The 25,394-nt window shown below is 43.7% G+C and overlaps 1 protein-coding gene and 1 pseudogene across 4 annotated transcripts in view; both read right to left on the minus strand.

Annotated features, from left to right (window-relative positions):
- Window positions 1–8,598, minus strand: part of LOC129811699 (kinectin-like) — a 44,488-nt gene extending 35,890 nt beyond the window's left edge. The window contains exon 1 of one of the 4 annotated variants that reach the window (XM_055863217.1): window positions 8,416–8,598. The gene's annotated coding sequence lies outside the window, so the exon portion shown is untranslated. The remainder of the gene's footprint in view (window positions 1–8,415) is intronic. The other 3 variants (XM_055863216.1, XM_055863219.1, XM_055863218.1) reach the window with 3 other exon arrangements.
- An 820-nt stretch (window positions 8,599–9,418) lies between these two features.
- LOC129812107 (mutS protein homolog 4-like) lies at window positions 9,419–24,597 on the minus strand (annotated as a pseudogene).
- Window positions 24,598–25,394: the final 797 nt, after the last annotated feature.

The raw sequence follows: 25,394 nt of genomic DNA on the forward strand, positions 1-25,394 counted from the left end.
GCTGGTTATTGGTGGGAACTGGCACACGCTGATCCAGAGCATCCCAAATATGGGTGACATGTATGGTGAGTATGCAGGCCATGGAAGAATTGGGAATTTTTCAGCTTGCAGGTATTGTGTACAGATCCTTGCGACAACGGGCCGTGCATTATGATTAAACATGAGGTGATGGCGGCGGATAAACTGCTCGCCCACACAACACCATACACGTGGTCTGAGGTTGTGAGGGCCGTGGGACAGCTTATGGTAGAGAAATTAACATTCAATTCTGGCAACAGCTCTGGTGGGCATTTCTGCAGTCAATATGCTGATTGCATGCTCCCTCAATGTGAGAAACCTGTGGCATTGTGTGACAACTGACCTTTTATTGTGACCTGTGTAATGATCATGCTGTTTCATCAGCTTCTTGATATGTCACACCTGTCAGGTGGATGGATTATCTTAGCAAAGGAGAGATGCTCATTAACAGGGATGTAAACATGTGCACAAAATTTGAGAAGCTTTGCATATGGAACATTTCTGGGATCTTATTTCAGCTCATAAAACATGGGACTAATAATTGACATGTTGCGTGTTAAATATTTGTACGGAGTATGAAGTTTTTCAATACATGTATATATTTGTAGCTACTTTTAGTTAATACCTGCAGTCTACTTGTGCAATACATTAAGAGATAAAGGAGATAGCATTCTTTATTACAGTCACATTTGACATTATGAAGTTGACCGTAGTTCCCCAAAACAGCTGAGCCAGTCACGTTTGTAAATAGCACAACGGGAGACGGTGAGTCAATAGCGTTCTATATCTGCGAGTCTCTGTTGTGCGGCGCACATGAATTTCCTACAAGTGTAACTTCATGTTTTCCATCATATCATATGCCTTTCTGCCAGAAGTCAGGGAGCTCTGGATGAGTATGTTTTCCATCATATCATATGCCTTTCTGACAGAAGTCAGGGAGCTCTGGATGAGTTTGTACAGCTGTCATTTTCCCCCCTGTTCTTCCTATTAGCGCTTTTCTCCTTCCTCTGCTCCGTGTACACATGCCGCTCTTCCTTCAGAAAACTATGCAACAATTTTGTGCAAATTAACAATCTTTCACCTGCAAAATGTCCACACCTCACCGACAATGACATACGGTAGCTACGCTGGTGTAACTAACTCGGTCAATACCTGCCAGTCTGCACAGCGCGATATCAACCCAGAGCATATCGGACTACTTTTCTCTAACACATCACAGGATTACTGCCGCAAGCTCTGGACCATTGCAGCTAGCTAGCTGCAACCGAGTGGCTATTGTTGGCTAATGCCTCTGTCCCGAAGCAAGCACCAGTTAGCCTTGGTCTAGCCTCGGCCCATCTCCCGGCTAGCCGACAAAGTTTACCAGCTAATTCTTGGGCTACAATACCTCTTTTGCCAATTGGCCTGGTCTTTATTGTCGACACAGAGCCCCGCCGATCCATCACGACTGGTCTGCCGACGTAAACGTCAGATGTGGTTTCAACAGGCTTTTCCGTTGCGATATCGCCGAAGACCCATCTGCTAGCCCTGGCCTGCTAGCTTTCTGAACGCCGTGTCTCCTCCTCACCTAGCGTAGTAGCGACTACTGAACGGCTCCCTGACTCACCTGTTGCTGCTCATTGAACCCTATGATCACTCAGCTACACAGCTGATGCCTGCTGGACTGTTCACTAACACGGTACCTCATTTAGTTTCTGTCGGCCCCAGCCTCAACTCCGTTCCTGTGTGTACCTAACTGACTCTGCCCATTCATTGCCATTTACCCGTTGTCTTAGCTCTCCTGATCAACACCTGTGATTGCTTTATGCCTCTGTCAATATGCCTTGTCTACTGCTGTTTCGGTTAGTTCTTATTGTTTTATTTCAATGCAGAGCCCCCAGTCCCGCTCAACGTGCCTTAGACAGCTCTTTTGTCCAACCCCCCCACCAAATGCGGAGACCTCACTTGGCTTAACTGGTGCCTCCAGAGATGCAACCTCTCTCATCACTCAATGCCTAGGTTTACCTCCACTGTACTCACATCCTACCATACCCTTGTCTGTACATTATGCCCTGAATCTACTCTACCTCGCCCAGAAATCTGCTTCTTTTATTCTGTCCCCAACGCACTAGACGACCAGTTCTTATAGCCTTTAGCCGTACCCTTATCCTACTCTTCCTCTGATGTAGAGGTTAACCCAGGCCCTATAGCCCGCAGTACTACACCTATTCCCAAAGCGCTCATTTGATGACTTCTGTAACCGTAAAAGCCTTGGTTTCATGCATGTTAACATCAAAGCCTCCTCCCTAAATTTGTTTTATTCACAGCTTTAGCACACTCCACCAACGTTGATGTCCTAGCCATGTCTGAATCCTGGCTTATGAAGGCCACCAAAAATTCTGAAATGTCCACCCCCAACTACAACATTTTCCATCAAGATAGAACTGCCAAAGCGGGCAGAGTTGCAATATACTGCAGAGATGGCTTGCAGAGTACTGTCAAACTAACCAGGTCTGTGCCCAAACAGTTCGAGCTTCTACTTTTTTTTTTTTATCCACCTTTCCAGAAATAAGTTTTTCATTGTTGCTGCTTGTTATAGACCCTCCTCAGCCCCCAGCTGTGCTCTGGACACCATTGGTGAATTAATTGCCCCCCATCTATCTGATATGCTTCCCCCATCTATCTGATATGCTTAACACCCCGGCCATCCTACAAGCTAAGCTAGATGCCCTCAATCTCACACAAATGATCAAGGAACCTACCAGGTACAACTTTCCTCATCTAAAATAAGCATGCCCCTTTCAATAAAAAAAAAAAACTAAGAACATATAGCCCCTTGGTTCACTCCAGACTTGACTGCCCTTGACCACCACAAAAACATCCTGTGGCGTACTGCATTAGCATCAAATAGCCCTCGCGATATGCAACTTTTCAGGGAAGTCAGGAACCAATATACAGTCAGTTAGGAAAGCAAAGAATAGCCTTTCAAACAGAAATTTGCATACTGTAGCACTAAATCCCCAAAATTTTGGGACAATAAAGCCCATGGAGAAGTGCACCTTCTCCCAGCTGCCAACTGCACGGAGGCTAGGAAACACTGTCACCACCCAAAAAAATCTACAATAATCGAGAATTTCAACAAGCATTTTTCTATGGCTGGCCAAACTTGACCAAACCCCCCCTAACCCAAATCCAGACAGCTCATGTTCTGAAAGAGCTGCAACATCTGGATCCCTACAAATTAGCTGGGCATGACAATCTGGACCCTCTTTCTAAAATTGTTGCAACCCCTATTACTAGCCTGTTCAACCTCTTTCGTATCGTCTGAGATCCCCAAAGATTGGAAAGCTGCCGCGGTCATCCCCCTCTTCACAGGGGGAGACACTCTAGACCCAAACTATTATAGACCTATATCCATAATGCCCTGCCATTCTAAAATCTTCGAAAGCCAAGTTAGCAAACCAGATCACCGACCATTTAGAATCTCACCGTACCTTCGCCACTATGCAATCTGGTTTCCGAGCTGGTCATGGGTGCACCTCAGCCACGCTCAAGGTCCTAAACGATATCATAACCGTCATTGATAAAAGACAGTACTGTGCAGCCGTCTTCATCAAACTGGCCAAGGGTTTTGACTCTGTCAATCACTGCATTCTTATTGGTAGACTCAATAGCCTTGGTTTCTCAAATGACTGCCTCGCATGGATCACCAACTACTTCTCAGACAGAGTTCAGTGTGTCAAATCGGAGGGCCTGTTGTCCGGACATCTGGTAATCTATGGGGGTGCCACGGTTCAATTCTCGGGCCGACTCTTCTCTGTATATATAAATGATGTTGCTCTTGCTACTGGTGATTCTCTGATCTACCTCTACGCAGACGACACCATTCTGTATACATCTGTCCCTTCTTTGGACACTGTGTTAACCAACCTCCAGATGAGCTTCAATGCCATACAACACTCCTTCCGTGGCCTCCAACTGCTCTTAAATGTTAGTAAAACTAAATGCATGCTCAACCGCTTGCTGGCCGCACCCACCCGCCCCGACTAGCATCACTACTCTGGACGGTTCTGACCTAGAATATGTGGACAACTACCTAGGTGTCTGGCTAGACTGTAAACTCTCCTTCCAGACTCACATTAAGCATCTCCAATCCAAAGTTAAATCTAGAATCGGCTTCCTATTTCACAACAAAGCCTCCTCCACTCATGCTGCCAAAAATACCCTCGTAAAACAGACTATCCTACTGATCCTTGACTTCGGCGATGAAATTACAAAATAGCCTCCAACACTTTACCACAGTGCCATCCGTTTGTCACCAAAGCCCCATATACTACCCACCACTGACCTGTATGTTCTCGTTGGCTGGCCAGGTCATTTATGAGTCTTTGCTAGGTAAAGCCACACCTTATCTCAGCTCACTGGTCACCATAGCAACGCACACGCTTCAGCAGGTATATTTCACCGGTCACCCCAAAGCCTATTCCTCCTTTGCAAAAAAAATACACACAAAAAAATTATATATTTTTGCTGGAGACTTCTCTCACTAACTTTAAGCATCAGCTGTCATAGCAGCTTACCGATCACTGCACATGTACACAGCCCATCTGTAAATAGCCTAACCAACTACCTCATCCCCATGTTATTTTGTACGCCAATATCTAATTGCACATCTATCACTCCAGTGTTAATGCTAAATTATAATTTTTTCACCACTATGGCCTATTTATTGCCTTACCTCCCTAATTTTACATTTGCACACACTGTACATAGATTTTTATATTGTGTTATTGACTATGTTTATCCCATGTGTAACTGTTTGTCAAACTGCCTTGCTTTAACTTGGCCATGTCGCAGTTGTAAATGAGAACTTGTTCTCAACTGGCCTACCTGTTTAAATAAAGGTGAAATAAAAATATATTTAGGACTAAAAGCATTGTATTTGGGACATTCACTAAATATTGTAATATATAACGTGGAGGTGACTAAACTGCTTTGTGTAACCCTGGATTGTAAACTGTCATGGTCATAACATGTTGATTCATCAGTAGCTAAGATGGGGAAGTCTGTCCATATTAAAGCACTGCTCTGCCTTTTAAAAACACTCAACAGGTCCTACAGGCTCTAGTTTTGTCGCACCTGGACTATTGTTGAGTCAGGTCGTCAGGTGCCATAGAGGGACCTCAAATTACAATTGGCTCAGAACAGGGCATCACAGCTGGCTTTTAAATGTACACAGAGCTAACGTTAATAACATGCATGTAAATCTCTCCTGGCTCAAAGTGGAGAGTGACTTAATCATTATTTGTTTTTGTAAAAAGTGTTGACATGCTGAATGCACCGAGGTGTCTTTTAATCCACTAACACACAGCTCAGACACCCATGCATACCCCACAAGACATCCCACCAAAGGTCTCTTCACAATTCCCAAATTAAGAATAGACTATGGAAGGTGCACAGTACTACATAGAGCCATGGCTACATGGAACTCTAGTCCAACTCAGGCAACTGATGAAGTAGAAGAATCGAATTTTAAAAAATACAACTTGTGGAACAGCAGGGACTGTGAAGGGACACACAGCCATATAAGACATATGTATACATGGATTTTGTATTGTAGATGTGTGGTGGCCTGAGGTAATACACTGTTGGGTAAGGTGTTATGAAATGTCAAGTATTTAAACTGTATGTAACGATTTTATGTTGCTGGAGCCCAGGAAGAGTTGCTGCTGCATTGACAGCTAACATGGATCCATAAAAAATACAGTATATTGGTACTCTAGGGCCTATATTCTCAAACAAGCATAATTTACAACTTCCAAATAAACCCACCAGAGATACTGTTTGTTTACATGCACAGTAATCATTTGATATTAAAACTGATGGCAGTAGGCAGATTATGCAATAGTCACCTTACTATGCTTATCTTAAATCTGCATGAGATCAAAATCGAAGTAAGCATACACCGATTAAAACCTGGTGTTCTGAGCAATCTTTCTAATTATTAGAACATGTAAAAACCTTAAATTGGCAGTGTATTTGATCTGCACCAACCGGGCAAGCCTCTCTCTTTAGTGTGTCTGGAACAACGGAACGCGTCTCAGAAGTGGTTTTCAAACTTCAGATGTCGGTACTCAAATGTTTTGCAAAAATAAAATGTTCTCTGAGGTAGAACGTTTATTTTGATTGCTGGTTTTCTGCTTTTATCAGGTAATCTGATTTCAGATGTTCATGTAAACAGGATTATTGGGGAAATTGTTCTTGCAAAGCATGTAAACATTTTAATCTGACTTATATTCATCCGACTTTCTACAATAACCACATTGGTGATCATGTAACCGCACGAGAGACAGTGACATTGATTAGAACCAGCCATTACATCCCGCAGTATGCAGGTTAAGCCATGAGGTTTACTCTAGCGTGGGTGAGTTCAGTATCCCACAATACTCCTTTCTGGTGCCAGAGGCTGATAAGGTATCTCAGCAGCCAGCCCTGTGGGTGCACACAAATAGAACTACCCCCTCAAGCCATATCTGGAATAAGACTCACTAGAGGTTTCCATGCACACTGTCCTAACTGACCAATCACTACTGATGTGAGGAAAAGGACCTGTGAGTAGGCTAACCAGTGACAATTTCTCTATTCCATGACTTTTAGCAGATCAAATACTTGCACTGGCCTCTTTGAAAGTGCAGGGGAGAGGTAAAGGCAGTTGGTCCTAAATGCCTCAATCTGTAACTCGTTTAAATGATCTATTCTCTTTAATGGTCTCCGTTTATGAAAAACCGAGATGAGATACTGGGGGAATGGGAGGGGAGAATTTTGTGCATCTCCCCATTTTTACATAGCCAAAGGATGCAGGAGGAGAACCAGGCCTCACTCAAAGGTGAAATGGTGTGGTGATGACGTGGTTCTATGAATGTGCTGTATACAATACAAACAGCATCTTGGTCAGTGATGCAGGCAGGAATGGTGGAAATATGGAAGTATATAGTCTACTGTAAAAATTATTAATGCAATACATTTTGTAGATGGCCCCTGTCATAAGTCACTGTCTGTAATAAATTACACCACACTTGGGGGATTTAGCTAACCCAGTTAAAATGTTATGACCTGCAGAGCATCTTCAAAATACGTGTAGTTAAACACATACCTCAAGGATCACTCATTCTTCAATCGCAACAGCTAACGTTACTACAGATGGTAGGACAGAAATTTACACTTACGTGAGGCTCAGAACAATCACTATTAGAGATCATATGATAAGCCTAACAACAATTCAAAACAGACATCCTGCTGTCCATTGAAACGCTAACGTTGCATAGCTTGTAATTATGTAAACAGCTAGCTAATGGAACTATTCTACAGATATAATTTCCTTTACACCTAAAAATTGCCTACAAGGGATGTTTGTGGCATGTTTAAGAACAGGCTAGTAGCATATATTCCAAGCACAACTATCTGGTATTGCATAGGGCCTGGTCTTAGGCTGATCAGTTTCGTTTCAAGACGATAATGTTCAGTCTTTGCTAACATGTCATGGCCTTGCACGTAACTTAGCTAGCTAAGTAAGCTAGCGTGCAGCTGGTTAGATATTGCTCTGCTATTAGCTAACGTTAACCACTACTAGTGACACTTGACTAGCAAATCATAATACGAATGTATTATATAACTAACGTTAACTTGGCTAGCAAAGTACACCTGAGTTGGACACGACAGCGAAATTATTCTGAATAAGATATACTGACGCGATGGCTACGAACCTGCTAACTACAAAGCCGTGCTAATGTCATTATTTGACAAGGGGCGCACATGTTGGTGGCTAGTTAGCTAACCACTCCGGGTTTCCAGTGACGCCTACCTCACATTAGCTAGAAGCACAAACCGGGTAGGCCATTTTTTTTGGGGGGGGGGGGGGGGGGGGGGGGTCTGGGCGTTTATCTAGTTAGCGGTTGTTGAAGAAAAACTAGTTAACAAGAAATGAAGCGAACTTGCCAGCTCCACCTGTGTCATCGTGCTACGAATCGTGACATTTGCGGAAAGGCTCGTCACTCACTGACAAGACGTCTCGAGATGCACGGATACAGCTAACGTTACTCTATATTTTAAATAGGTGGAATGCTCTAGTCTTAACTACACATACTTTATTTTACAAATAACGTTTAAAGAAAATCACAGCTAATGTTGGCTTTATTCTGAAACCCAACACAGTGTACAGCACCTGAGAAGTCAATCCTAACAAAAGGCCTCGCCTATAAAGTGACCCACCCCCCCCTCTATTCTGAAATCTCTGACCCACTCTCGCGTCCCTACTTTCAGGCAGTGCCAGGCCCAGATAATGGTCTCAGCTACGAAAATCCTTGAATGACTAGATCGGTTTAAAAATAACAAATGTAGGAGAAAATTTAATGTACATACCTGTATCTTAGTGCCAAAGTTCCCTAAATGTTGAAATGAAATGGCGAGTTCCCCGGAGCAGCTCCAACCCAAGCCCGTATCTTGTGTTTCGGTTTCGCGGGGGCGGGTCGGTCTCTCTCAGCACATAGCGTATGATTCAATGAAGGGATGGGACTGGATAAGAGGATGTGGAGAAGGCATGGCCTCTTGCTCTATGCACCCGATTAGACTACAACTACCCCGGGTGCACCAGGGTAGCCTGGAAACCCGACATTGAATTTCATTAATTCTATGTCGGGCATAAATTAGTGATTATAAAAGTTTCCTCTCAAGACCTCTAGCAAAAGTGTTAAATTATATTTTAAATTACTTTACCGGTTGGTCCTTTTGCGGGTAGGAATGTGAGACAATATATCCACTAGAAAGCATAATTACAAACGTTTCAAAGCACTGGTAGTGCATTCATATTTCTATCACCTGAAGCATGCCAAGAACCATGTAAACACATGCACGAGCTCGGCAAGTATTTTCATCTTGTGACGCTTGAGGTGATAGAAATGTGAACGCACTACCACCAGCGCTTTGAATAGTTGTAATTATTCTTATATATTCACACATTCCTACTTGCAAAAACCACATGGACAACCGGTAAAGTAAGTTAAAATACAATTTCATTCAACATGCTGGCTTGTAGTGGTCATGAGGAAACCTTCCTGACCCAAATGCTCATTAATGCCCGACGTAGAATTAAATACTGTCGGGTTTCCATGCTAGGTCTAGGGGTTTTAAACCTAGGTGGCTGTTTACATTTGGGCCCCTGTCCCACTTAATGTCAAATTAATAATGAACTTTATTAAATATTACAGAAACATTGAGAATATTACACCGAACTTGTAATTTAATATCATATAGGATATTTTTATTTAACCTTTATTTGTAGTCAAACAGCATAATTTAAATCCACAAGCTTCCTCAAAATTCCTCACCTCTGTCATCGACCCATCCCAACCTGACATCCTCTTTCTCATTGTTCCTCTGTCTCCATGGACACATGTTCTTCTGTTTCAGAGTGTATTTTCAGGCCTTATAGATAGATGCGCAGGCTGTCAAGGTCCAGCATGGAGTCCCTGGATGTTTACAGGAGCCGGGTGGCCAGGTGATACACAGAGGAGGAAGCTAACAGGTTGACAGACCAGCAGGGACCACAGAATAAGATGGAAGGTACATTTGATCTAAATAACAATAAGAAATAGTCTACTGGAAAAATCATACCAAGAGCTGTTGGCTTATGAGGCAATGGCCTTTGCTTCTTGGATTATGGATGTAGGTAGTGCAGTCATCTCTGCAGCCCTCAGACCTGCAAGTTAAACATTACAGTAAACCTTTTACTATTTAGGTTAATGATTGGACAATGTTAAAGAGCAACCTAACGTAATAAGCAACTTATCCTTTTGAAAACGGCCTTTGTGGCATCACAAAAATTGTGGCATCACTAAAATTGACTACAAAGTATGTAAATAGGATCATTTTGGTAAAAAAGTATCTAATCCAAAAATGAGATTTGCGAGATAATTAGGAAAAAAAGTGGTATGTCATGGAATAACGGGCACCATAACAGTTAAGTTGGGTTTATTTAAATCCTGCCCACAGCTGGCAGCACCCAAGTAATTAACAATTAGACCCAATTGTAATGCCCATGTCCAATTTGGTTTGACATTCAATATCCCGTAAGCCTAAGGGGCTAGTTGGGGACCTCAGTAAATTACACAATGTATATTTAAATGTCAATAGCACCAAATTACTTAGACCAACTATAAATGACAAATTCATATACCATGTTGAAAGCATTTAATGAGACAACTAAAAAGTGTGCAACATAAAAATATTGTCTCATTTACATTGTGTAATTTATTGACCGTCCTTAACTAGCCAAATTTCTACTGTTGCACACAGCTGGCTGAAACTAATTGTCGAAAGAAGTTGGCTAGCTAGTCTAGGAAACTTCAAGACAAGATCTGATTAACTGTTTCAAGTTTTCTAGAAGGGTGAGTGACTAACTGTGTAGTGTTTTGGCAGAGTTAAAGTTCAAACGCTTTTCACGTTCGAACACACACGAGACACCCACGTCAAAGCCTGCCTCCAAACCCAAATCTTGTTCTCAGTCGCATTTCCTAATGAGGAGAATTGCAACCGAGGGTAAATCAGGAAGTTCAGCTCCCCTTTAAGAATGTTCAATCGTATTTCCTTACCCTAGTTTCTTTCCTCTGAGCTTCCATGGCTCCGCAGGAAAGTGTAGACAACACTCTCTGTACCCGTGTTACCAGTGCAGGTGTGCTGAACCTCCATGTGCTGGTTTTCCACATTGGGGTACAATGTCTCCAGCTCACATACTGTAGCTCCAGGAAGTGTGTGGCAAACAGAGTGAATGTCTGAGACCACCAGGGAAACAGAGCAGAGTACACATATTTAACTTATGATAGTTTGAGCAGTGCAAGTAACAGGAAGTCAAAGAAAATGAAGGCTTCTATGATTCATACACAACAATCCAATTAATCATCTATTGTTTCAGACTGAGGCACTGTGCTGGTTGGACAGTGTACCTACCCTGAGGCTAACGAGGAACTTGCAGATAGTGACATATGACGACGCCCCCCTCAGCACTGGTGCCACGCCCAAGCTCGTCTATGATGAGAGACTTGTCACTTCACATTATGGATTATATTTGAGACCTTGGGAATACAAAGACACAATTAAACAAAACTATTTTGCCACGTTGGGGCATTTCAGAGATTTTAAAAGTCCATACCATATCACTGCATCAGTGGCCAGTATGTATTGAAAATGTACCACCTTCATTTCCACCATGAAGGTTGAGGAGTTTGTCTCAAAGTTGTCATCCACCCCGATTCTGGTGAAAATTTGTTCAGCAATGCGGAAGTAGGCACAAAGGAGCCTAGGACAGATCAGACTCATTATTTAAATAACCTGTGAGTAAGCCTGTTGAATGGTTACAACACTGGCACACTGAAAATTAAGTTAATTCAGATACTATAAAACAACATTCCATTTTGAATGAAGTGTGTGGTTTCTCCACCTACCTATCTGAGCCATGATCTGGCACAGCACCACCTGTTTGAGGTAGGTGGACTTGCCGCTCATGTTGGGCCCAGCGATGATGACAATGTTTCTGCCCTCAGAGATGTAGCTGTTGTTGGACATGGGCTGCCGGCCAGTGATGCGATCCAGAATGGGGTAACAACCCTGCTTGATGGTCAGTGTGTCTGTGAACTAAGGACGCGTTGCAGGCACAGAGCAGGATAACAACTTCAGGAAGAACACTTTGATAATTACATTGTTGGTAAATAAAAATGTTCCATCTGGGTTGAATTGCTGTGAATGAAATTCAGTTGGGCTTGTTATTTTACTACTAATTTTATGTGAATTCCAAACACTACTAGCGTACAGTACATGCAGTCAAAACAGACATCTACAGTTGTCGTGTAATGCAGAGAGATTGGTCTGGTCAAATACAGTAACAGTTACGTAACTCGGGTCATCTGAAAGTGAGATGAATGAGACAGAGAAGGCCGGCAGTCAGCACGTGTCTCTACAGTAATCCTTTCAGACAGCTGGGGGCCAGTGGTCACCACCCACATTGCTAATGGGGCTGCTGCCCAGACAACTGAAGCTAACAGGGCAACCAATGTTACATAGAGAGCAGAGCACAGCAGCCTCTTTGTCAATCAGAGAGGAGAAGAGAGGGCGCTGCTGCTGACGCACTGTATTCAATCATGCTGCATTGACTGGCTGCTATGTGAGAAGGATGAGTGGGTGGTTGTTTCTTCAGATACTGACTAGACTCAGAGGTCAACCAACTCCAGGGATAGCTTGAATCTGACTGGATCATATGGTTAGCGTGTATATGATTTTGAACAACTGTTTTTATGTTCTATTGCAGAAATGTTGGGTGAAAATGTTTAATTTATTACATTTATTTACTTTCCTGCTTGACTTAACAGTCTGAGATGGTGCATGCATTGGCTAGTGACAGCAGCATGTCTAGCATGGACACAGCATTGGACAGCTTGTATAGGCAGTGGATATGCTCATGAACTGTACTCAGCAGCTGGCACCACCCTGGGAAGAGACAGGTGTAAACAGGTCAACATGATCTAAAACTCCACAACAAACCAAACAGCCCCATCTACTGGGTAAACAATCAGTACATCCAATTTCCCCCAGTTTTATTTCATGCCACATGATAAATACAGAAATAAAGGGTAGGTTGGTCAATCAGAACAAAGCAAATAATCTATTTTTATGATCACATTATTCAATGAAAATTCTGGGGCAGAGCTACATTTTGGGCAACCAATGGCAGCGCTCCAATGGATAAAAAAAAAAAAAATCTATTTAACCAGGTAGGCAAGTTGAAAACAAGTTCTCATTTACAATTGCGACCTGGCCAAGATAGCATAGCATAGGATAGCAACTGTCATCAAATCTAACACCTTGGACAAGCTCACGTTTATATCGCATGAAAGCCAGTGAGTGCTATGGCAAAAAAAAAGTTTCAACGGCTAAATAATTTAACTGTGCACCAGGACGACTTGCTACTGTGATTACTGAAATGTAGAGCCTGTTTGAGTATTTTTTAAATCAGAAATTATACTTTTGTTACATTGTTTGCTAGTTCAGTTGGTTAGCTACTAGCTAGCTCTCTGTCTTATTGACCACCAAATGTTGCTAAGCTAGTCACTCAATATAACTTTTTTCTCAAAATGTATGTTAACTAGTTAAGTTAGCAATGTTATGAATACAACTCCCATCTGCTGTCGACATCAGGATACGATTTGAGAGCACTAGTTTGCTCCAAAAGTAGTTATAGTTTCACTGCACGCTGACTGAATTCAATGCCATTCAGTGGCTAACTATACAGTGATCCCTCGCCACTTCGCGGTTCACTTATCGCGGATTCGCTATTTCGCGGATTTTCATAATGCATTTTTTTTTTTTTTTGGTGCATTGTGCTCTGCATTCTGATTCGCTAAAAACTCACTCCCGCTTCTTGTATCAAAACATGCTACGAATTGTGCTATCATTTTGTCGTCTCGTGCAGTTATGTGTACGTACATAAAACAGCTTGGCAAATTTACATTAAGTTGGCCAAATTATCTTGTAATTTCGAACATCTCCTAAACCCATAATGTCGACGAAACGGCCTGGACCGACAAAAGCACCTGCGGATGGGCCCAAACGGCGGAAGATGCTACCTATCTCAGATAAAGTTAAACTTCTGGACATGCTAAGGGAAGGTAAAAGCTATGCAGCCGTTGCTCGCCATTACGGAATCAATGAATCTTCCGTTCGTTACATAAAGAAGGAGGAAAAAAACATAAGGACGACAGCAGCAGTCAATTTTAATACGAATGCAAAAAGGGTTGTAACTGTCCGCAACAAGACCATGGTACGGATGGAGACGGCATTAGCTCTGTGGATTAATGACTGCAGGAAAAAAAACATAACCCTGGATACAAACGTTATCTGCACAAAAGCGAGAATGCTGTATGAAAACTTTGTTGTCAGTGACGGGGAAGAGGGAGAGGATGCCGGGCCCTCAGCAAGTGCTGCTGACACAGTGGGAGAGGATGCCAGGCCCCCAGCAAGTGCTGCTGACAAAGTGCCAAGCGCATTTAATGCAAGCAAGGGCTGGTTTGAAAAGTTTAAGAAACGCTTTGGACTTAAAAATGTTTGTCTGCACGGTGAGATGGCGTCTGCGGATACCGCTGAGGCAGAAGCCTTCGTGAACAATAAATTCAAGGCGATCATTGAGGAGGGGGGATATAAGCCCGAACAAGTTTTTAACATGGATGAGACTGCCTTATTTTGGAAACGAATGCCCTCCCGCACCTTCATCATGCAGGAAGAAGCCAAAGCCCCAGGATTTAAAGTTCACAAAGACCGTTTGACCCTGGCTATGTGCGGAAATGCCGCAGGTTTCATGATTAAACCGGGGCTGATTTACAGGTCTAAAAATCCCAGGGCGCTGAAAAACAAAAATAAGGATGATTTGCCTGTTTACTGGATGTACAATGCAAAGGCTTGGATGACAAAAGCGCTCAATCTGGATTGGTTCAAAAACTGTTTCATCCCGGAGGTCAAGTGTTATTTGAGAGGAAAGGGACTGAACTTTAAAGTGCTTCTGCTCCTTGACAACGCCGGAGGTCACGGTAATGATTTGGCATATGATGGTGTGCAAATCGAATTTCTGCCGCCAAACACTACATCCCTGATTCAGCCCATGGACCAAGGAGTCATCCGTGCTTTCAAGGCTCTCTATACGCGCAACACCCTGCAACATCTTGTTGACGCTATGGACTCGGATCAAGATTTCTCACTGAAGGACTACTGGCGTGGATACACCATCGCATCGTGTCTCCAAAACATTCAGAGGGCCATTCAGGAAATGAAAACGGAAACTCTGAAGGCCTGCTGGAAAAAACTATGGCCAGAGGCAGTGCAAAACGCAACCGGAGGCTCGCTTGACGAGGTCCACCACTCTGCCGTAGAAACAGCTGTGAATCTGGCTAAACAGATTGGAGGAGACGGCTTTAATGACATGAGTCCGGATGACATAAACGCCCTGATTGATGGAGACGCACAGCCGCTGACCGATGCAGAGCTGGCAGAAATGACAAAGCCACAAAGCGACGATGAAAGAGAAGAGGGAGAAGAGGACACGAGAGATGAGGAGGAAGGACTAACGCTTGGTCGCTTAGCAACCATGGTGCGAATGGCCACTGAACTTAAGCGAGTAGCTGAGGAATGGGACCCTTTGATGAGCCGTTCATTACAGTTCTCCAACGTAATCGATGGTGGCATGTCGGTGTACAAGGATCTTTTTGCAAAGAAGAAAAAAGAGCGACAACAGCTGCCTATCACTATGTTCTTCTCCCGAACAAACACACCTGCACCGCGGGCTTCAGAAGAAGAGAACACTGCAGAGCGCAGTCAGGATGCAGCGGCCCAGTCTGAAGAGCAGTGAAACGGCCTACACGTGAGTCACTGTATTTGTATACATGTAATAGTTGCTAATTGTAAAAAAAAAAAAAAGTTTTCTATTTCGCGGATTTCACTTATCGCGGGTCATTTTCGGAACGTAACCCCCGCGATAAACGAGGGATTACTGTACTACAAACATAATTTTACCAGGTTCCCGTAAAGCAATTATAATGACAGTCCACCACAACATACCCAGTTTCCTGATTAGCAAAACCTTGTTTGGATCAACGTGAGGAGATTTCGTTAGTGGTTAAATGTGACACGAGCCTACTAGACGAGCTAAATTACTTCTATGCTCGCTTTGAGGAAAGCAACACTGAAGCATGCATGAGAGCATCAGCTGTTCCGGAAGACTGTGATTACCAGGACGGAGTCTAATACCAACATGTTTCAAGCAGACCACCATAGTCCCTATGCCCAAGAACACTAACAGGCAGACCACACTGCTCGCGTCGCGTACGCGAGCGTTGCAAAATACATTTATTGATCTAGGTTATTCAATTATTGTGCGCGCCAACGAGCATCTGCATTGCCATGGGCTAAAATAGAAATCAGTTCTATTTCTGATGCAGATCGTGCTGCAAGTCCTGCCTCTCCCATCTCCTCATTGGTTTATAGAAGCAGGTACTCACGTGCCATCTCCTCATTGGTTATACCCAAGTGGGTGTGAAAGACGAACGAGGTCAGTGACGGTAATGCACCTAATTTATGAAAGTTGCCAATCGCAATATGAAGTCGAGAAGAAAAAGCCTGGAAGGAAGAGAGATGACTAGAAACGATTCGGTTGACTGTTTTATGTGTGGATTATTTGGCGGAGTAGAGGACCTTGTGCATTTCAGATAAAATAACAACTCAATGTTTATATCCCAGGACAAATTAGCTAGCAACAGCAAGCTAGCTAAATAGAACAAATTAGCTAGCAAGTGCAAGCTAACTAGCTAAATTGCCATAAATGTTTAATGCTTTTCGACCTGTCCCCAAATGAATATAATTGGTTCAGAATTTGTTTTGATATTTTAACCTGCGTGTCGTTATCACGTTTGGTGTGGGGGGACAAAATAAATTTATGCACAATGGCACACGATGGCGCACGCGCGCAGCCGGTTTGGGTTTCCGTGTAAGGTAACCTGCCTAAATGACTAATGACTACCGACCCATAGCATTCACGTCTGTAGCCAAGAAGTGCTTTGAAAGGCTGGTCATGGCTTACAACACCATTATCCCAGAAAGCCTCGACCCCCTCCAATTTGCATACTGACCCAAAATATCCACAGATGATGCAATCTCTATTGCCCTTTCCCACCGGGACAAAAGGAACACCTACGTGAGAATGCTATTAATTGACTACAGCTCAGCGTTCCACACCACAGTGCCCTCAAAGCTCATCACTATGCTAAGGACCCTGGGATTAAACAAATGGATCCTGGAATTCCTGACGGGCCGCCCCCAGGGTAGGTAACAATATCTGCCATGCTGATCCTCAACACGGGGGCCCCTCATGGGTGCGTGCTCAGTCTCCTCCTGTACTCCCTGTTCACCCATGACTGCATGGCGGCGGCAGGTAGCCTAGTGGTTAGAGCGTTGGGCCAGTAACCGAAAGGTTGCTGGATCAAATCCCCGAGCTTACAAGGTAAAAAGTCTGTCGTTCTGCCCCTGAACAAGGCAGTTAACCCATTGTTCCCTGGTAGGCCGTCATTGTAATTAAGAATTTGTTCTTAACTAACTTGCTTATTTAAATAAAGGTTAAATATATATATTAAAATAATTAAATGGCCAGGCATGACTCCAACACCATTATTAAGTTTGTGTCGTCGGCAGGACAGCCTATAGGGAGGTCAGAGACCTGGCCGTGTGGTGCCAGGATAACAAGCTCCATCTCAATGTGTTCAAGACAAAGGAGATGATTGTGAACTACAGGAAAAGGAGAATGAGCATACCCCCATTCTTATCAACGGAGCTGTAGTGAAACAGGTTGAGAGCTTCAAGTTCCTTGGTGTCCACATCACCAACAAACTATCATGGTCCAAACACACCAAGACAGTCGTGAAGAGGGCACAACAAAGCCTATTCCCCCCCTCGGATGACTGAAAAGATTTGGAATGGGTCCTCAGATCCTCAAAAGGTTCTACAGAGCATCCTGACTGGTTGCACCACTGCCTGGTATGGCAACTGCTCGGCCTCAAACCGCAAGGCACTATAGACGGTGCGTACGACCCAGTACATCACTGGGGCCAAGCTTCCTGCCATCCAGAACCTCTACACCAGGCGGTGTCTGAGGAAGGCCCTAAAAATTGTCAAAGACTCCAGCCACCCTAGTCATAGACTGTTCTCTCTGCTAACGCACGGGAAGCGGTACTGGAGCACCAAGTCTCGGTCCAAAAGGCTTCTTAACAGCTTCTACCCCCAAGTCATAAGACTCCTGAACAGCTAATCAAATGGCTACCCAGACCATTTGCATTGCCCCCACCCTTTTTTACACTGCTGCTACTCTCTGGTTATTATCTATTCATAGTCACTTTAACTCTACTTACACACTTATTACCTCAAATTCCTCGACTAACTACCGCACATTGACTCTCTACCGGTACCTCCTGTACTGCTACTGTTATTTTACTGCTGCTTTTTATTTGTTATTTTTAACATATCTATTTTTTACTTCACACTTATTTTTCTTAAAACTGCATTGTTGGTTAAGGGCTTCTAAGTAAGCATTTTACTGTTGTATTGTGACATAATATTTGATTTGATTTGGGCTTCCCAGGGGAAATTATGGCCGAGGTTGCAACATTAACTAAGGGGGTCAGGGCTTAGCGGAGGGTCAATTTTGAGGCTATTTAGCTCCTCTTTACTCACAAATAGGACATGTGGAATCACAGAGATCAATAATCTTCATCAGGTCTGCTGTGGTGAAGCTGTAGTTGTTCTTGTGCTTTGTCACCTGAGGGAAGAGCCATTTATTTAAAAAAAACAGCAAAGGTATAAAAATACATTACTATAGAGAATGCGGACACGTGTTGTTGTAATATAGAGCCACAGCAATTCTGACAGTACAGCCCATTTTAAATAATGAACATGAAGCAATGACACCTTGTAATGAGTTTCCCTCACTTAAAGCTCTGTATAACCTATTCATCATTGCAATTGTTCAGTATTGCCAGTGTTCAAATAGGCTATTAGAGGTACCTTGAGGAAGTCAGCTTGGATCTTCCCATCGGGTGAAGCCACCCATCTAGTTTCATCTGGATGAACCCTCGAGCTGTGCTAAAGCGCATCGGCAACCCATACTTCTCCCCCACCTGGTCAACCAGCCCTGTGCATCTTTATTTATTTATTACATTTTTTATTGTCACACATTCTTCTGACATGCCCCCCTACCTGTGGTCCCTGTTGTTGACAACCAACTCCAGGTTAGTGGCAGACGTTGAGCTGATGTGTAACCTTTATTTAACTAGGCAAGTCAGTTAAGAACAAATTCTTATCTACAGTGACAGCCTACCCCGGCCAAACTCGGACAACACTGGGCCAATTGTGCACCGCCCTATGGGATTCCCAATCACGGCCGGTTGTGATTCAGCCAGGAATCGAACTAGGGTCTGTAGTGACGCCTCTAGCACTGAGATGCAGTGGCTTAGACCGCTGCGCCACTCAGGAGCCCGAGTGGTCATGGCAGTCTGCTCACTACCTTTGAAGCTCACTTTCAGTGATTTGGGTGCATAGATGGAGTTCTGAATGAACTCCAAGTATCTCTGGGGCACACATCTGCTGGATGTACTCCAGCCCTTTTCTCTCATTGCAGTGAAAGCTACTGACTGAAACAAAGGTTAGGCAACAAATAACACATAAGACATTACAAAGGTGTCTCACTTCAGCAGTATAGGCAGACCACCTAGTACCTGAATGTTTTCTGTGATGAGGTTGTAGGGCTTGGTCCCTTTGCCTTTCTCACTGGCAGTGTCTGGCATTAGTATCTCCAGTGGCACCAGGATGTGAACCTTGGTGATAACCTGGAAGTGGATGAGAGACAAGTTTTACATGCATTCAGTACTTTCAGTACAGACTGAGATAACCATGCACTTAGCTTGGCCTCATGGAGATGAATTTGCCTGCCTCTCCCTGTTCTGAGATACTGCCGATAGTAAACTAATTCAGCCTGTTTGTTTACTATGTTCTACCTTGGCATAGGTCCCAGTGTCTGCAAACTGAGAGAACCAGTTCTGCACATTTCAGGTTGATACTGGCCATGCCAATCTCTCCCCTGGCCAACCCATGCGCTTCTACCACCGCAACAATCACAGAGGCAGCAGTGGCCGAGGTCACAGAGGAGCAGCCAGTGGTCACTGCAGGCATGGAGAGAGCGGAATAATTAAACTCTCAAACTGCGACAGCCTAGTGAAAAACAACTCAGCTGTGTGTGTCTGAGCTGTAGCTTTACCAGAGGTTTCAGTCTGTGGCATTTATGCAAAGTGTATTCCTACAGCCCCAGCTGAGCCTGGGGTCCTCCTGAGTCTGGGGGTTCCCCCTATGGGTCTGGGAGTCCCACTAAATGATGAACCAGAGGGTGGGACATATTAACATGTCCTGCCCCCTCTGAAGCTGTGATTCACTTGACCTGGGTCAAAGAAAGACAATCAACTTGTAAGTTACTAGGCTACTGTACATCTCAAAATAAGCCTGCCTAGCTGAGTCACTTGTGCCTTGTAATTAAAAATATACAAATGTGTATAAGCTTTATTTACAGAATTTAGCAGTCCTTAACTTTGCGAATTTATAGAAACTATACGCTGGTTGCATGAGCTGAAATAAAAGACCCCATACATTTTCTGTATTCACTAAAAATGTATTTCTCTCAAATTTTGTGCACAAATTTGTTTGCATCCCTGTTGGTGAGTATTTCTCCTTTGCCAAGGTAATACATCCACCTAACAGCTGTGGCATATCAAGAAGCTGATTAAACAGCATGATCATTATACAGGTGCACCTTGTGCTGGGTACAGTAAAAGGACACTCTAAAATGTACCATTTTTTCACACTATACTGGACTTGCTAAACGTACAGTAGTCCTTATCCAGCTATCCAATGAACTAAACACTCATAAAAATAGTCTGCGAGAAGCAGGCTGGCGTTTTGGAAGTTTAGTAGAATCAGTGTGAAACTGCAACAAACACAAAATTACATGTTTTCAGATACAGTAGTAAAGTGCACAGAATGTCTTACACAATAACTGCACTAAATTTATGAAATAAGGAATAAGAGTACTCCATTTAGAGTCAAATATAAAATACAGTTACTAGAATTCAACTGTATGCTTGATATTGCTAAACTAGGTGTCCCTAGGGAGAAATAGCACCGAAGCTAATGCAAAGTAGCTAACAGCTAACTAAATATTTTACAGAAACATTAAAATTAGGTGATAAACATTTATCTTGTGTTAATAAACAAATGTACTTACAGACATTGCATCTTACAAAGCTTATAAAGAAGGATGTTGAAGGATTGTAACTACTGTCACACACTTCCTGTTAAATGACACAAAAAGGTAAATTCTACACTGCTGCACTTAAACTGCCACTGGGGGGTGCTAAACAACTAACAGGTCCAGAACACTCCCCGCCTGGGGTCATTAACGATCCCATATAAACCTAACTCTGACCACTGGGATATTATGAAGAAAGAAGGACAACCACTTCGGAGATAGGCCGAGAAGACCTTCATAGTTCCCTCTTGACAACTCTGACGTTGACTTACCTCACCATCCCGTCCCGGCTGTGAAGGGTCTTCACAACGATGGCCATAGGCCATTCATTTCTTTTAGCCTGACTGTCCTTCATTAAGACCAAATCCCCTTTTTTAAGATCTGGCCTCTTGTCCTGCCATGTACGTCGGCTCTGCAGCGTGCAGAGATACTCCCGCCGGCACCTGTTCCTAAAGGTGTCCGCTAGAATTTGTACCTGCTTCCACTCTTCCTTGTAGAGTTCTTCGTCCCAGATCTTGCCTGGTGGAGGAGGGGGGACGACAGTCTTCTGGGTCAAGAGCACAGCTGGAGTGAGGATGAGGGGTTATTCTGGGTCTGAAGATACTGGGACGAGGGGCCTGGCATTCTTCACAGCAATGACCTTGGCCGTCAGTGTTGTCAGGACTTAATTTGTAAGGTATGAAGATCCACGTTGGAGGAGCATGCAGTCAAGTATACAACATGCGATGCCAATCATCCGCTCCCATGTACCACCCATATGGGATGAGTGAGGTGGGTTGAACACCTACAGTTGAAGTCGGAAGTTTACACACACTTAGGTTGGAGTCATTAAAACCCGTTTTTCAACCACTCCACAAATTTCTTGTTAACAAACTATAGTTTTGGAAAGTCGGTTAGGACATCTACTTTGTGCATGACAAGTAAGTTTTCCAACAATTGTTTACAGACAGATTATTTCACTTATAATTCACTGTATTACAGTTCCAGTGTGTCAGAAGTTTACATGCACTAAGTTGACTGTGCCTTTAAACAGCTTGGAAAATTCCAGAAAATTATGTCATGGGTTTAGAAGCTTCTGATGGGCTAATTGACATCATTTGAGTCAATTGGAGGTGTACCTGTTGATGTATTTCAAGGCCTACCTTCAAACTCGGTGCCTCTTTGCGTGACATCATGGGAAAATCAAAAGAAATCAGCCAAGACCTGAGAAGAAAAATTGTAGACCTCCACAAGTCTGGTTCATCCTTGGGAGCAATTTCCAAATGCCTGAAGGTACCACTTTCATCTGTACAAACAACAGTACGCAAGTATAAACACCATGGGACCACGCAGCCGTCATACCGCTCAGGAAGGAGACGCATTCTGTCTCCTAGAGATGAATGTACTTTGGTGCGAAAAGTGCAAATATATCCCAGAACAACAGCAAAGGACCTTGTGAAGATGCTGGAGGAAACAGGTACAAAAGTATCTATATCCACAGTAAAACGAGTCCAATATCGACATAACCTGAAAGGCCGCTCAGCAAGGAAGAAGCCACTGCTCCAAAACCACCATAAAAAGCCAGACTACGGGTTGCAACTGCACATGGGGACAAAGATCGTACTTTTTGGAGAAATGTACTCTGGTCTGATGAAACAAAATAGAACTGTTTTGGAAAAAGGGGGAGGCTTGCAAGCCGAAGAACACCATCCCAACCGTGAACCACGGTGGTGGCAGCATCATGTTGTGGGGGTGCTTTGCTGCAGGAGGGAGTGGTGCACTTCACAAAATAGATGGCATCATGAGGGAAGAAAATTATGTGGATATATTGAAGCAACATCTCAAGACATCAGTCAGGAAGTTAAAGCTTGGTCACAAATGGGTCTTCCAAATGGACAATGACCCCAAGCATACTTCCAAAGTTGTGGCAAAATGGCTTAAGGACAACAAAGTCAAGGTATTGGAGTGGCTATCACAAATCCCTGACCTCAATCCCATAGAAAATGTGTGGGCAGAACTGAAAAAGCATGTGCAAGCAAGGACTACAAACCTGACTCAGTTACACCAGCTCTGTCAGGAGGAATGGGCCAAAATTCACCCAACTTATTGTGGGAAGCTTGTGGAAGGCTACCTGAAACGTTTGACCCAAGTTAAACCATTTAAAGGCAATGCTACCAAATACTAATTGAGTGTATGTAAACTTCTGACCCAATGGGAATGTGATGAAAGAAATAAAAGCTGAAATAAATCATTCTCTCTACTATTATTCTGACATTTCACATTCTTAAAATAAAATCCTAACTGACCTAAGACAGGGAATTTTTACTAGGATTAAATGTCAGAAATTGTGAAAAACTGAGTTTAAGTGTATTTGGCTAAGGTGTATGTAAACTTCCGACCTCAACTGTAGGTACATTTCTGTTCTTGGAGATACATCTCTGCGCTCTCTGAACTAGAACTTGATCCATCCTCAGGTCTCGGTTTCACCAACAAAGTTGGTATCACCTACAAAATCTGCTTTGATATGCCTCTGATTGAGAATAATCTTCTCAGGGTGTTTATGAAGCTGGAAACACTTAGTAATTTAATTACTTCTATGTGTACAGCTCTTGTGCATGAGAACATCACCGCCCACCTTTTGCTATTGGCGTGTCCTTCTCTGGTGCGGCATGAGACCACCTCCCATGTGCCGATAACGTCCACAACTACGTTGTTGAAAGGTGGTGCTACCTGTAGCTGCTCGTTTGGCAGTTCTGCCATCTGCTGGTGTTCCGTCTTCCCGCGGAGCATCTTCGTCCATCTGCTTGGATGGCACCCTCTGTGAAATGTCTCCCTTGATGCTTCACAGCCTCATGGTGGGGACGCACAAGCAAGATTGCCAGGTGGTGACGACCTGGAATGATGATGGAGTTGACATCGTTTGTTCTTAATTTAGATTGCGCGATTTGGCCTCCAACTTTGAGCAGTCCATCACTGTCAACGATAAGATGCAGCCTTCGTAGACTGCTGTCAGTAGGAAGACTGCTTTCTGCTGCTATGCACCTAATTCCTCTGCATAACACTTGTCTTGGACACTCTTTATCACAAGGACTTTGGCTCTTTCCAGCTATTCTTCAGTGGGGTTCTTCTGACAGATGTGCCATCCATGGTAGGTGCTCTATTGTGCAGGCTGAGAGAAGGTCCGAGCTATGTGGATTAAATGTGCTACTGTCCTTGTGAGACTGTTCCATTTGGAGAAACACTCAAAGCGTTTGGAGCTCAGAAGGTTCTTGGAGATTTAAGTGACATTAGTAGTCACCTGTGGCCGTATATCAGAGTCAGAAGCAGAGTTTATAAGGTCAAACAACTAGATGTTTGGATGAGTGCAGGGCTGGATTCTGAAGAAAGTCTGGTCCTGACAGCCATGTCATGTTGCTGTGAAGGGCTACTGTTATGGATCTAGACCGATGGTCAGCTGTGTTGAGATCTGTGGGCACGTAATTCCATTGGTCTGGGGACGTGGATGGCCGGATACACTGAACTCTGTTGCTCACATAGACGTAGAACTGCCTTGTTTGGTTGTGGATGTATGTGATGCTGTCAAACTTCAGATCCATCTCCTCAACTATCAACTCTGCGATCTCGACTGCCAGCACGGCTGCACAGAGTTCCAGTCTGGGGATAGTGAGGTCTGGCTTCACTTTTTCCATCTTGAGTGTTGACCTTCAGGTAAGCTACAGCTGTGATAACTTTCACGGATGCATCTGCGAAGACACAAAGCTCCTTGAGCTGAGCATTAGAGGTAGAGGAAGACGTGTAGGTGTGTGTATTTGGAGCTCCTGTAAGTCTTGAAGTGAATCTCTCCATTTGTTCTACTCCTCTTCCATGTCTGCAGCAAGGGGTGAATCCCAATCTTCCGCTCGCGTATAGAGCTCTCTGAGGTGTAGCCTGCCTTGTATGGTGACAGGGGCTAGGAAGCCAAGTGGATTAAAATAGGCTATTGACCGTAGAGAGCACTCCCCTGCGTGTGTATGGCTTCTTGTCGTCTACAGCTTGGAATGTGAATGTGTCTGCTGTGATGTTCCAACACACTTCTAGACTGCGCTGTAGGGGGAGATCATCAGTGAGGAGGTTTATATTCTTGTGCTCAAGGACACTGATGGCTTCTGTTTCGGTTGCAAATGACTTCAGTGAGTCATCGACATAGAACATACGTTCAACGAACCTTCTCACATTGCGGCCAAAGTCATCCTTTTCTTCCTTGGCAGGAAGCGGAGGAAGTTTCTGTGATCCTCCCTCAACACGAAGCAGTGGAACATGTGCTGGATATCAGCAGTGATGGCCACGGGTTCTTTCCTGAACCTCATGAGTACCCCCAGCAGGCTGTTGTTGAGATCAGGGCCTGTGAGGAGTACATCATTGAGGGAGACTCCTTCGAATGGTGCACTTGAGTCGAACACCACACGGATCTGGCCTGGCTTTTTAGGGTGATAGAGTCCAAATGAAG

The sequence above is a fragment of the Salvelinus fontinalis genome, chromosome 15, assembly GCF_029448725.1.
Source record: "Salvelinus fontinalis isolate EN_2023a chromosome 15, ASM2944872v1, whole genome shotgun sequence".
In the NCBI taxonomy this organism is placed as follows: domain Eukaryota; kingdom Metazoa; phylum Chordata; class Actinopteri; order Salmoniformes; family Salmonidae; genus Salvelinus; species Salvelinus fontinalis.